General features: G+C 48.1%; 1 long non-coding RNA gene across 7 annotated transcripts; it reads right to left on the reverse strand.

Moving 5' to 3' along the window:
- Nucleotides 1-527: 527 nt before the first annotated feature.
- On the reverse strand, nt 528-9282 carry LOC123287101 (uncharacterized). Of its 7 annotated transcripts, none has more exons than XR_006530129.2 (5): nt 7783-9282; nt 7162-7275; nt 6030-6168; nt 2321-2410; nt 528-1162 (listed from the first exon to the last, which is right to left on the reverse strand). It is a non-coding gene; the product is annotated as an uncharacterized lncRNA (long non-coding RNA). The 7 variants fall into 7 exon arrangements; XR_006530127.2 differs by having other exon boundaries at nt 7156-7275; XR_011504598.1 differs by lacking the exons at nt 528-1162; nt 2321-2410; nt 6030-6168 and adding an exon at nt 6175-6771 and having other exon boundaries at nt 7783-8897; nt 9112-9282.
- Between the last annotated feature and the right edge of the window lie 4747 nt (nt 9283-14029).

Genomic DNA, 14029 nt, shown 5'->3' on the forward strand with positions numbered 1-14029 from the left:
TCAAAGCCCTAGGTGTGCACATTTCATCGCTCAGATGAAATCTCACGCTGGGAGACAATCTCATTATTTGGTTACTTATTATTTGGGAGGCTGGAAGGTTGGGAGGGGATTGCATGCGTTTTAAAACACGTGCCAAGAACCCAACAGGATGGAGGCAGCTCTGTGGCTTGACTGGTGAAGGCGGCGTAAAGAGTAGGGGCCTGGGCTATAGACAGATCTGAGATCCGATCCACGTGCCACCACTTGTTCGTTATATGACATTGGGAGTTCCTGAAACTCAGACTCACCGCCAGTTGAATTGAACCGGATAACAGAACTACCATGTTAGAGTTATCGTCAGGATGCATGGAGATTTTATACATATATATAAAAAGCTTTCTTAGCATAGATATGTACATATGCACACATATGCATATACGTAGTCTAGCAGTGTGTGCATGTTATTCCAGCAGTGTCTGTCACAAAAATATAGGTTGTCATTGTGGTTATTATAATTACTAATTATTATATTTAAAAATATTTTTATTATATATTTTTTAAAAATAGCAGTGGGTCCACAGAGTCGGGGAAAGGCTACTGGACACAGTGTGGGGATCCCCGTGTTCTGCCTGCATCGTGACAGACTTCAGGAAGCCAGAACACGATGAACGTTGGGTTCTTACGGTCCCTTCTTAGAAGAGACCCAACTGGGAGAACAGCTCCAGTGATGGTTCTGAAAGGTAAGTGCCGCTGAGTGCAGTCCTCAGAAACTTCTGGGGGCAGTTCACTTGGTGCCCTATTCCAAGTTTGGAACAGAGCCGGCCTCCTTGGCCTGGGCTGGGAGAATCCCGGAGTCTCAGCGGAATCTCCCCCAGGGCCTGGCGGCCTTGTGCAGCCTGTGGTGTGGGGCAAAACGCTGTCAGCATCAGCCCTGGGACAGGCACGTTACTCTGATTCCTTTTCGACAAAAATTCAGTTTCTCAACTTAACACTCTGCAAAAACGGGATCTGTTAATAACCAGAGAGGCCACCTCAGGAAGTGATAAATTCATCCGCTCCTGGACACGTATGGATGCCGGGCTCCGTGCAGGCCCCGGGTGTGCCGCAGCGGGACACGCCATCCTCCTCTTCTCAGCAGCCTCCCAGCGAGCCGAGGCGCCAGGACACGGCCAGCCGCGCGGCCCTGCAGGAAACACAGTGGTAACGGGGAGCCTTGGCTGACAGCCCCCGGCCTGCAGGCTAGGGAACAGCGATGACTGGCATGTTGTTTCCTGGAGGGAGTCCTTAAATCATCTCACTACTCACAGCATTTCTTTTATGCCTCAGGATCCTATGGCAGGCTTTGGGCCCAGGAGCTATTTTAAACTTTTAATAGTGGATCCCGTCGTGACTAAGGACTGCCAAAGTAACAACTGGTATTGTGGGGCTGTTTATAAAAGTGCTTTGTCTTTTCCAAAGGGAGGAGTGTTTAACACTGCAAAAAGAGGTGGTAATGGTACTGAGTACTGTGCCCTGTGCTTCTGCAGATCCTAGTTTCGGTTCTATCTACATGCATTCCTGATAATACACAGCTTCTGACATTTAGCTCCTCATTCCCGGTGACCTCTCAGTCCCAGTGCATGACGATGGCTCTGCAGCTCAGGAGTCAGGTACCCTTAAAGCTTCTGTCTATGTGAAAGGCACCCTCTAGAGTCACACAGCGCACAAGTTGCCCGACGGCATCTGACTGTCTTTAATTCAGGCAGTTTCAAATTCCAAAGGAGAAACTTCTCTTGCCTTCCCTACTGTGGGTCAGGATTGATTAGAAATACTGCATAAATGAGAATGCATTTGAGTCTCTTTCCAATAACACGCAACTTCTTACTGTCTTTTCTCTCATTATCTATGAGCCATATATGAGGAGCCAAGTCACTTGGATTTGCATCCATGTTCTGTCTCTGGGACTTTGGGCAAATTACTTCACCTTTTTGAGCTTCATCTGTAAAATGGGATAATATGGCTAACACTTAACGAGCTTCACTGTATGTCAGACGAGGTTCCATGTGCTTTGTCTGAGTTATCTAATTTAATGCAAAATGCCACAGCAAGGTGGTGTTGTTATCGCTTTTTCTACAGTAGAGGTAAGCAAGGTTTAAATCTTGGGATTGAGGTCTACCCAAGGTCACCCAGCAACTAAGTGCAGGGGTCAGGACTTGAACTCAGCTCTGTCTGGCTCAGGTGCCCCTGCATTTCACATGGATTGATGTATTACAGTCCCCATACAAAATGGATTTCTCACTTAAGTTAGCACATTGTCATTCTGGCTTATCATCGTTTTAAAGCAGACATTGTTGATGCTCACCTTTGCCTTGAGGGGTCTGCTTCTGTGAACACGTAGCAACACTTCCTCCTGGTACTATTTTGACTTCATACACTCTGCAGGATTCAAGAGCTGTAATAAAAATTTTACTTTATTTTTACATTACACTTTGTGTTAATGCTAATACATATTTAGTTCTCCGTCCTTCAAATGAGATTTGATTCTCTACTGCTTGGCATTGTCAACAACAAATTTCATGAACTTAAAATGCTATCCCTCTGTCTGAGTAATTAATATATTCTAGCAACATCAATTACTGAAACTTTTGGCTACACACTTTGATTGTGTTCATCCAGTTGGACAGATCACCAGTTGTAGCAACTTGGGGTTTTCTAAATGAGCCCAGTTGTCTGGGCTGCTTTCCCATGAAGAACAGGTGTTACAAAGTGATGGAGTCCCTGACACTGTCCCTGGAATAAAAGAGAAGACAAGCGAGCCGGGTTCCCACACAGACGCCCACGGAGCCTTGTGCAGGACGCCAATTGCTGAGGGCTCCAAGTTCAAGGCCCTCCCCAGGCCCTGTCCAGCACGCTGTGCTGACTGAATCATGTTAGGGTTTGTTTCTCATCTTCATGTTTTCTTCACTTAATTTTTTGAGTAACTTTTCCTGATTATAAAAGTAGTACATATTTGTTATGCAAACTTTTTAAAAATAACAGCACAAAGAGAAACATAAAGAGACTCAATGCAGTGTCTAAAGATGACTGCTATTAACATTTCCGTGCATTTTCCAGTTTATATATGTAGTTTCCTAACTGTCATACTTTCCTGTTGCTCCGCAAACTTAGCTCGTTACAACCTCACGGTTATGATCCTGTAGTTCTAGAAGCCAGGCAGTGTGAGTCTCACAGGGCTGAACTCGAGGTGTCGGCAGGGGGTTCATTCTGGAGACTCCAGGGAAGAACCCATTTCCTTGCTCATTCAGGTCATCAGCAGGATTCGGTGCTTTGCGGTCATAGGACTGAGGTTCTCATTTCTCGCTGGCTATACGCCGACGTTCCATGCCCGGCTCCTCACGTGTCTCAGTGCGTGGCACCCTTCCCCACCTTCAAACTAGCAGCCATCAAGGCCTTCTCACATTGCACCTCTCTGACTGCAGCTGGGAATGTTTCTCCATTTTAAGAACTCCTGTCATTATTTGGGGTACACCCAGTTAATGCAGGCTCTGCACCCCATCTCAAGGTCCACAACCTTAATCATATCTGCAAAGTCCCTTCTGCCATGTAAGGTAATTAGGACACATACATCTTTGGGGGCCACTATTCCAGCTACCAAAATACCTTGGGAACATCTATTTACTGAAGTGGTTCCTGACCTTCAGTGTGCATGAGATTCACCTGCGGAACCAGAGGTCTGCAGTGGGGCTCAGGAATCTTCATTTTGGCACGCTCTTCCTGTGATTCTGGAACGTGTGGGCCGTGAATCCCACTTAACAGAGCTTGGCCATGGCATCAACTATCTGTCTACCATGTATCTTTTAATGAATGTGTGGCATACATGTATCATTTTTTCTTTAATAAGTAAGTCTTTCATCCTCTTGGTTATTATATAGTTGTACCATCCATGTTATTTCCTTATCACACCTTCCTTTAAATGAAAAAAACTTTTCATATTTATGAACAATTCTGTGCCTGGGTGTGTACTGTTTTTGTGGTTGAGGTGTTTGTGTTTGTTCACATACTGGAGTGTTGAGGAGGCCTGGGCCTCTATCCCTCCAAACCTTAAGAAGATGCTGACAGCATCATTGAGCACGTGCCTGTCACGGTGACTGGCCACTTCCTGCTCCTGCAGCATCTGACCACTGCATTTCCATAACCAGAAGCTGCACCGACCCCTGGGGATGGCAGTGGATGCATTTTGCCAACTTCATAACTCACCCAAACCTCCTGGGTTCAGCGTTTCCACCTAGAACTAGAAACTTCAGATGTTCAAGTCAATCTACTCTTAAAATAAAAATGTCATGTTTCTAAGAAAAAGAGCTCAGAAAAGCCCTCTCAAACGGTTTCCAAAGGTATCAAAGGGTTGGTGGCACACAGCATTAATGACTTAAGTAGAAAGGAATAGTGGCACAAACATCTTCCTTAGATTACTTAGGTTTGAAACTGGAAAAGTATTTGGCAAAAAAGGGTTTACATTTTCTTATACTTGGGGCTTGGAAAATAATTGTGAGCTACTCAAGGAATATAATCTGACATTCAAACCCATTCAGAAACCTCAAAGTCTGATAGGCTCCATTGCTCACCTTTCTCCATAAATCATTTACACAGCTTTAAAAAGATCTTGGCATTTCTATCACAAAGATTTATTGTTTGTTTAATTGTTTTTATCCTAGAAAGAGATTGGTTATGTTGAAATTTTGGAAATTTAAAGTACATGAGGTTTTTTTCTTCCTGAGTCAAAATCTTTGTAATGAAATACCTCGTGTGCTTTCTTCATTCTGCTACAGATTGAAATTTTATTTTCTGAGACAGGAATTGATAGCATTAAATGAAACATAGCCCAGACAATTTACATTTTATAAAGCGATGGATCTGTTTACCGGTGCAGTGGTCAGCTGCTGTGAAATTGGTGACTGGCTTACGATGGGAGGCCAAATGGCGCTCGAGAGTGACTGGAAACAAGCCCAGAGGGAAGAACTCCAGAAGACGAGCCAGACAGTTCCACCTTCTGAGCACTTGTTGAAAAGAAAGTCCTGGAAACTAATACTTTAGTGTCTAAAGGAAGCTGCTGTTTTTTTTTTCTTTCCTTTGTCTGTTGTAAATAAATTATTCCAAAGCCACATTTGTCCAAAGAGAAGATTTTAAGTGTCTATATTTGCATGTGTGGGTTGTGGTGAACTAAACAAGAGGAATCCCGATGTAGAACAACTTTCTTTGGCAGACAAGCTCCTGACATCTTTTGAGCACTTTTGATTTTATTTTAACTGAGGTATAATTGACATATAACATTGTGTATGTTTAATGTGTGCGATGTGTTGATTTGTTACATTTATATCGTGTTGATTTGTTACATTTATATATTGCAATATGATTATCATCAGAGTGTTAGCTAACACCTCCATCACATAATGATCATTTCTTTTTTGTGGTGAGAACATTTAAAATCTAGTCTCTTAGCAACTTTGAAGTATATAATACGATGTTGTTGACTATAATCACTATGCTGTGCATTAGATCTCCAGAAGTTACTCATCTCCTAGTTGCAAGTTTGTACCCTTTGGCCAACACCTTCCCAATCCCTTCCCCCCCGCCCCCCAACCGCTGGCAACTACCATTCTACTCTCTGTTGCTATGAGTTTGGCTTTTTCAGATTTCACATATAAGTGAGATCATACAGTATTTGTCTTTCTCTGACTTGCCCTCAAGATCCATCCATGTTGTCACAAATGGCAGGATTTCCTCCTTTCTCCTGGCTGAATAACATTCCATTGTATATATGTACCACATCTTTATCCATTCACCCTTTGATGGACACTTACGTTGTTTCTACATGAGCACTTTGAAAATGTATTTAAAACAAGTTCTGGAATTTAATAATAAACACTTTAACCTTACTTCTGCCCTTCAGAGACACTACATGGGAGGGTAGTTCCTAAAACTTGGAGGCAGAGGGTGAGAGAAGAAGAAATTCTAGAAAGGTCCAAGTAAAATAGAAATGACTCATTTAAAATGAAAATGTAAAACATAGTTACATTTAAAACAACTCCAAGTTGTCAGAGAATATATGGAGCCTCAGGAACTCTTACTGCTGGTGGAACAGTTGGTCAGTTTCTTAGAAAGTTGAAAATTCACTTGTCCTATGACCGAGCAATACCATTCCCAGGTATTTACCTAAGAGAAATGACAATGTGTCAATATTCATAGCAACTTTATTCGTAATAGTAAAAAATGGGAAACAACCCAAAACGTTCATCAATAGGTGAATGGGTTTTTAAAAAGGTTTTATATTCCTTCAATGGAATACTGCTGAGCAATAGAAAGGAATGAGTAACTGATACATGCAACAAAATGGATGAATATCAAAAATTTTGTTGATCTAAAGAGGCCAGAACAAAGACTACATGTGGTACGTTTCCATTTAAATAAAACTCCAGAAAAAGCAAATCTAATCCTGAGCAGGTGTGACTATGGTTGTCTGGGGCTGGAGGTGGAGGTACGGTTGACTCCGAAGGGGCACAAAGGAGTCTGGAAAGTTTCTACATCTTGATTCAGGTGGTAGATATACGAGTATAGACAATTATCGAAATTCAGTAGGGCCCGGTCCCGTGGCCGAGTGGTTAAGTTCTTGCGCTCCACTTCGGTGGCCCAGGGTTTCGTCGTTTTGGATCCTGGGAGTGGACATGGCACCTCGCATCAGGCCTTGCTCAGGCGGCGTCCCACATGCCACAACTAGAGGGACCCACAACTAGAATATGCGACTATGTACTCGGGCGACTTGGACAGAAAAAGCAAAAAAAAAAAAAAAAGGAGATTAGCAACAGTTGTTAGCTCAGGTGCCAATCTTTAAAAAAAAAAACCTCAGTAAACTGATAAAGTGTGTCTATTTTATTATATGTAAATTGTGCCTCAATAAAATTGATTTTAAACATATAATTGCGGGAATTAACAAAGTGATGACAGTGTGGTTCAGAACCACTTTACTGTGTTGCAAATAATTATGGCAAGAAGTAAAAACACGTCAGGGTGGTTTTAAGATGTGCTAATACAAGGCTAATTGCTCTGTCATCTGTGAGTGAGCTGTTAGACACTTCAAATCCCGGGAAGGGAACCCCCTCCATGTTTCAGGTGAATCATGCACGTGCGCGCACACACACTCACACTCACTGAGATGGTCAAGGGAGAAGATGAAAGTGAGAAACGCCTTGGCCTCATTTCTATGTTTTATTTCAACAGCCTTGTTGAGCCGACATCTATTGGTTCTGCCAGGTACAGGGTGTTCTAGGAAGAAAACACAGTTCTTGACTGCCAAGGGCAAACAGTCCAGCAAAAGATGCGGGGTTTTAACCAGGACTCAGCACAGTGGGATTAGTTAATAATAATGACAACAATAACAACTGCTGTTTATTGAGTGTGTTCACCCTGTGGCAGGCACTGAGCGCCGTGATCAATGTGTTATCTCATTTAATCTTCACAACGGCTTTACGACATGGCTGCTGTTAGCTCCCTATTTTATAGAAGACACACAGAGGCTCAGAGATGTTAAGTAACCTACCCAAGATTACACAGTTAATGAGTAGTAAATGGCAGAGTTGAAGTCTGCTCATCACCATTACACTGTTGTCCCAGCTGTAGAAAATGTGTAACACTAATGAAGGGAGTTTATTTAACATGAAGTTTCAAAAAGCATTACAGTCTGCCCAACCTGATCAGTTCCCCCCTCAAATTCCAAGCTGGCCAGAGAAGCACAGGTTTCTTCCCAAATAGACACTGAGACACTATTGTTACCTCCGTCCGGGTTCTCTCAGAGATAGTCTTTCTGGACGACAGGCTGGCCTGTCTGTAATTCCTCACGCTGACTTCTTCCACCAGGGCGCCTGCAGAGCTGAGCGATGTTCTTGGGTTTGTCTCTCTCATCTTGTCACTGATTAGCCCTAACTCTTCCTGGCAAGGCTCCTGCCAGGCTATTTCAGGAAACAAAAATTCATTATACACATCCTTATTGATTTTCCCCCTCCTTTGCTTATTGCTGAAATGCTTTTCCCTCTCCTCTTGAAGAAACAGCACTGCAATTACTGGAAGCTCTGTGGTCCCCGGTAGCCTGCCCCCAGGACCAGAGGGCCCTGCTCTTGCTCCTGAGAGGTGGGGGGAGGGGGTGTCCCTGCTCTGTGACTGTGTGTGTGTGTGGGGGGGCTGCTTGATGGCTTCATTCCAAAGTGGCTCCTTAGATAAACATCAGAATGTTTCCAGGGGTGGCCTGAATTCACTCGTTTCCACAAGTTCCTTCTTCAGTACTTTTGGGTGTAAATGCAGCAATGAATAATATCCCAGGAAAACCACTCAGCTTTGCTTGCTAGCTCAGGAATGCGTGACTTACCATTGGGGTCAGGAAAGAGACTAATTTTTATCACATAAAAATGTTAATTGGAAATACTCTTATTGAGCACCTACTACGTGCTATGTCCTGGGGACATATGTGAGCAAGACACCTATGGTCTGTGCTCTCATGGCTGTTATAGTCTGGTGAGAGACATCAACAACAACAAAAACAATAGTAATAATGAAGTCAAAACACAAAATAATTACAAGTTGCGATAAGTACAGTGTCAGAACGGTAGGTGGCTGAGACAGAAAAACCAGCTAGGTCTTGTTTTAGACTCTGTGTCATGCAATCTACATTCTCCCTGATCTTGGACACACATGAAGTAGGTTGCTCCCGGTGACACAGTGGGAGCTGAGCAAGGCCAGGTCTGTCTGACTCCAAGGCCAGTGCTCTTTCCCCAGGTCTGTGTTCTAAGGCGCAGAGACACCCGCCCCTTCCCGACCCCCCGGCCCTGGGAGAAGGTTGAGTTTCCAGGCGACTGTCAGCTCTTGGTTCCATGTCCCGTCTGCGAGCTCCCTGCCTGCCAGAAGAAAAGAGAAACCCAAGTCCTCCAAACAAATAAATGGTGAACTGGCTATCCTTCGCCCCGGGAAGGCGCAGATGTCAGCGCCCGGCCAGGCTCGGCCGGTGAGATCCACACGGGGCCCGGTGGCTGGAGACAGCGCCCTGCCCGGGGCCGCCCTCCTGGACCCGGAGCGCTGCGCCCTCGGGGCGTCTGCCCCGCCTCTGCTCACCCCACGAGCCCCTCGCGTCTCCTTCCAGCGCTGCCATTTCCGCCCAGGCCCCAGCGTCAGCGCCGCCGGCCTGGAAGAGCTCGGCGAGCGTGCGGGCGCGCGGGGGAGGGCTGCGGGCGGGTCCCTGGGAGAGCTGGGGGAGGGCTGCGGGCGCGCGGGGGAGGGCTGCGGGCGCGCGGGGGAGGGCTGCGGGCGGGCCCCTGGGAGAGCCCGGGGTGGGCTGCGGGCGCGCGGGGGAGGGCTGCGGGCGGGCCCCTGGGAGAGCCGGGGGAGGGCTGCGGGCGCGTGGGGGAGGGCTGCGGGCGGGCCCCTGGGAGAGCCGGGGGAGGGCTGCGGGCGGGCCCCTGGGAAAGCTTGGGGAGGGCTGCGGGCGCGCGGGGGAGGGCTGCCGGCGGGCCCCTGGGAGAGCCGGGGAGGGCTGCGGGCGCGCGGGGGAGGGCTGCGGGCGGGCCCCTGGGAGAGCCGGGGAGGGCTGCGGGCGTGCTGGGGAGGGCTGCGAGCGCGCGGGGGAGGGCTGCGGGCGGGCCCCTGGAAGAGCGGGGACGGGGGGAAGGCTGAGAACGGGCCCCTGGAAGAGCCGGAGGGCGCGCGGGGGAGGGCGCCAGGCTCGGCGTGTCCGGGAGAGGAGGAGGCCCGGGCAGCGCGCGCTGGGAGGCCAGAACGCCCGGGGCTGGAGGGCGCGTCCCGCTGGCCCCGCCGGCCGCTGGCGCCTCCCGTGTAGACGGCCGCTCGCCGCGGGCATTCCGCGGGTTAAGGTCCTGGGCGCAAGGCAGACGCCAGCCCTCGCTCCCCAACGGCCACAACAAGCCCGCTTCAAGCCCAGGGGAAATCTGGACTCCGTTCCAAGCGGGCTTGGTCACCGCAGTGCTTTCAGTACTTTCACGTTCAACCCCAGTGAATCCAGGATAACTACCGCCACCCCTTTCCCCTCAGGGGCCCCAAGAACCCTGGTCTCACAGGATGGCAGGAGTGGGGGAGAGGTGGAGGGGTGAGGGCGTGCTCTGGCCTTTGGCTGGCATTTACCGGATGTAGATCCTCTTGTCCGGTTTTGTTGACGGGCTTCGGTCCCATAAGTGACTCCTGAGATGCTCACACCTCTCATTTGCTGTTGGCCAAGAGACTCTCACAGGTCCCTTGACTGTTATAGCTGTTATTATATACACATATATTATATACAGATACATGACATACATACAGATCACTTGACTCTTACAATAGTAACTATTAGTATGTAATTTTGGAGTTGTGGAAGAGCAGTGTGGACTTGTAAATCCATTGCCTGTCCAGTCTGTTTTGGGGACTCTCTTCCCCCATCCTTTGCCTGGCTAACTCTTGCCCATTCCTTAGGCTCCGGCTAAAATGTTATATCTCCCTCAATCTGGGTTGGTGGCTGCCTTCTGTGAACTGCGCACTTTCCTTTCATGATGTTTGTCAGAGTCTGTAAACATCTGGCACACATTGTCATTCTCTGTGTAAGGTCGGTCTCTCCTCACACGTCCACCCGCCTCCATCGTAAACCTCATAAAGGCAGGGATTTTTGATCTGTGTTGTTTTTTGCTCCTGAATTCTCAGCACCTTGACAAATGCTTGGTATGTAGAAGGCACACACACACACACACACACACACACACGCAAAAGAAAAGAAAAAGGATAAAACTGGCCCAAGATCCTGTGGCTAATTAGTAGAATGGCAGCGCTTTGACCCGAGCCTCTGGTGGCTGCTAACAGGGCTCTTTCCAATACACCATGCCAAGTGGGGTTGCCTTTGACAAGGTGTTAAAAATCTGGCTAATGCCTTTCAGATTCTAAAGCCCTGTTTTTCTTTCTTTCTTTCGTTCTTTTTTTTTTTTTTTGAGGAAGATTAGCCCTGAGCTAACTACTACCAGTCCTCCTCTTTTTGCTGAGGAAGACTGGCCCTGAGCTAACATCCGTGCCCATCTTCCTCTACTTTACATGTGGGATGCCTACCACAGCATGGCCTGCCAAGCGGTGCCATGTCCGCACCCGGGATCTGAACTGGCGAACCCCAGGCCGTTGAGAAGCGGAACGTGTGCACTTAACTGTTGAGCCACCGGGCCAGCCCTAAAGCCCTGTTTTTAATTAAGCAATGACAGAGTGTACAATTGAGGTACGAAAGGGGGTGCCCAGTGAAAAGTGGCTTTACCCTGGACTGCTTGGATTTCACTCCTGGGTCACAGTGCTCCCAAGAAATCCGTGATGTAGGACCCGCTGTGCTCATGTCTGAGAGCCAAAAGCAACAGGAGGGAGAGGCAGAGCCTCTCTCTGCTGACCTTGTCGGGAGACCTGTCCTGTCTGCGCCTCTGGACAAGGGCTATCAGAGGCGACTGGGTAGGGCCGATTCCAGACGAGAGATTGGCCTGAGTCTCTGATTGTGGGAGTTGCTGCCTTGAGCCCTGCTTGACCCAATGGAATGTCGAGACCATGGTGGAGGGGGGACGTGTCACTGGTAAAAATGTGACCTCCGTCCCCTCATCTGCTTATCGTCCTGGTCGTTGGGATGGGCCTCTCCCCGGGGTTTGGTGGAGATGTGCATGGACATCTAGATGGGCTGGGAAGGGCAGAAAGTAACTTGTTTTCCTCACTAAATGAGGCTTATTCCCTCTTCCAGGCTTGATCTGTGAGGGGATTTGTCACCGGCTTCCTAAGAAGGCGACTGGGGCAGAGTTGGTTTGCTTGAAGCTAACTTGGGTCATGTAGCTTAAATCTGATCCATTCTAATGCAGGCTGTGGAGCCTGAGCATCCTGGCGCTGAATTCAGGCCTGGGGCAAAGCAATTAAGCAGCAAGATCAAGAAGAACTTTAGCTACTAGGGCATTTGAACTTCATCAGGCCACGCTACTGACCTGCAACCCCGCATTTACTTCCTTTGTCCCACTGTCACTGCTGCACAGCAACATGCCCACAGTAGTTCTGAGAACGGGAAAGGCTGATGTTTAATTGTTATCACACTCCCCCAACAGCTGTAGGTCTCTCTCAAGCTTTAACTGCTGACACTCCAGTTAACTCATAATTATTAGCTGTTACAACTAACTCCTTATTATTTAACGTATTGGTAACGATTAGGTTCTGTCGTATTAGAGACCTGCATATAGTAGCTTAAGTACACAGTGGCTTAAATTCTTTCACTTAAAAGAAGTTTGGAAGAAAGCAGCCAGGGTTTGTATGGCAGCTTCATGAAATCATTAGAGAGCCAGGCTCCTCTCTCTTCAGCACATAGTTTTTACTCCCAAGGTCTTCTTAGAAGAAGGCTGCTGAAGCTCTAGCCATCATGTCTGTACCCCAGACAACAGAAAGGGGGGCGGGGGGGAGGGGGAGAATAAAGGGCTCTTTTCCCAGCAGCATCAGACAGGCTTCTTGGAAATCCCATACGGTATTGCCAATCACATCTCGCTGAGCAGAATGTAGTCACGTGGCTGCAGGTAACTGCAGAGCAGGCTGGGAAACGCCTTTCAGTTGTGGGTTTCTGGACCAAATAAAATCAAGGTTCTGGATTAAAGACTAAGGAAAAAGAGGAGGGTGGATACTGGGAGACGAGTAATGGTTTCTGCCACACAGCACTTGGGTTTCTTGGGGCTCTTTGTTTTTCTGTCTTCCTGATACTGGGACTTTGCAAGGAGAAAAGGAAATAGAAAAAATGAAGGTTAGACTAATGTGCTTTGTTACTTGCTGTCAGATCTGATTTCAAAAACATTGTTGGAGGGTGACATCAGCAACATGGTGGAGTGAGAAGTTTTCTTTGTCCTTCCCCCTTTGAACTACAACTATTAGACATTCATTGATCAACAGAGGATGCTCACACAGCACCTCAGGATGCTTGAGAGACCCGCGCTGCTATACATCGGAAGGTGGATGGAGTACCCCTGGGAAAGAGGTGGAGATAAGTAAAAACTCTGCAGGCTCCCAGAGAGCCTAATACTTGCAAGCCACTCTCTCTTGGCTGACATGGTCATAGCACTGCCATGGCCCCAAGGGTAGGCGTGCACATCAGCGGCGTGACTGTGGAAACGGGTGACTACAGCCCTAAGCCCCTTGTGATTGCTCCTTAGTCCAGTGGGAAAATCCATGGTCCCACAGCGGCCACAGGGAAAGTCTCTGGTCGGCCCTAGTGGAGAGGCCCTGCCCACCAAACACAAAGGCTGGGAGGCCCTGGGGCAGAAGTGGCTCGGCCGGGTGAGCTACCTGCTGGCTGCATTAAACACACACTGTGGCCCCGAGGGGGCAAGTGAGATCCAGCGGGACTGTGCAAGTGGGCTGTGACAGTCTGGAGCCCTAGTGTGACTGCTCCTTGGTCTAGAGGGAAAATCCACCGTCCCATAGTGATCACAGGGAGAGCCTCTGGTCAGCCCTAGTGGAGAGGCCCTGCCCACCAAGCACAAAGGTTGGGTGACCTAAAAGCAGAAGTGCGTGGCTGGGTGAGCTAACCACTGGCTGCATTCGATGCCGTTGTGGTCCACAGTAGGCAAGTGAGATCCTGCGGGAGCAGATGGTGGCAGAGCTGTGAGTCTAGGGGAATCAGCTCCTGGCTGCTGCAAAAGCCCATAACACGGCTGCAGACCCTAAGGAGGGAGCGTGTCTAGGTGGGTCTGTGAGAGCAGGCACCAGCAACCAGAAGGCCCCATGTGATTGTTCCCACAGCTGCCGGGAGACCTCACAGGGCCACTGTGATCCTGAGCAGGGGCTCAGGCTTGGTCAGTAGCAGCTGATGGGGATCCTAGTTGAAGCAGATTCCACAGCTGCTGCCTCCTCTCCCCCAGTGACAGCAAGTGGAAGCAGTAACCAAACTCTATCTCTATGAGGAGGCACAAATCCATCCCAGCAAGCACTATGAAAAAATATATTAAATCTCCAGAACAGAAGGAAAATGACAAATGCCCAGAAAACAATCCTAAAAACACAG

The sequence above is a fragment of the Equus asinus genome, chromosome 7 (genome assembly GCF_041296235.1).
Source record: "Equus asinus isolate D_3611 breed Donkey chromosome 7, EquAss-T2T_v2, whole genome shotgun sequence".
NCBI lineage: Eukaryota > Metazoa > Chordata > Mammalia > Perissodactyla > Equidae > Equus > Equus asinus.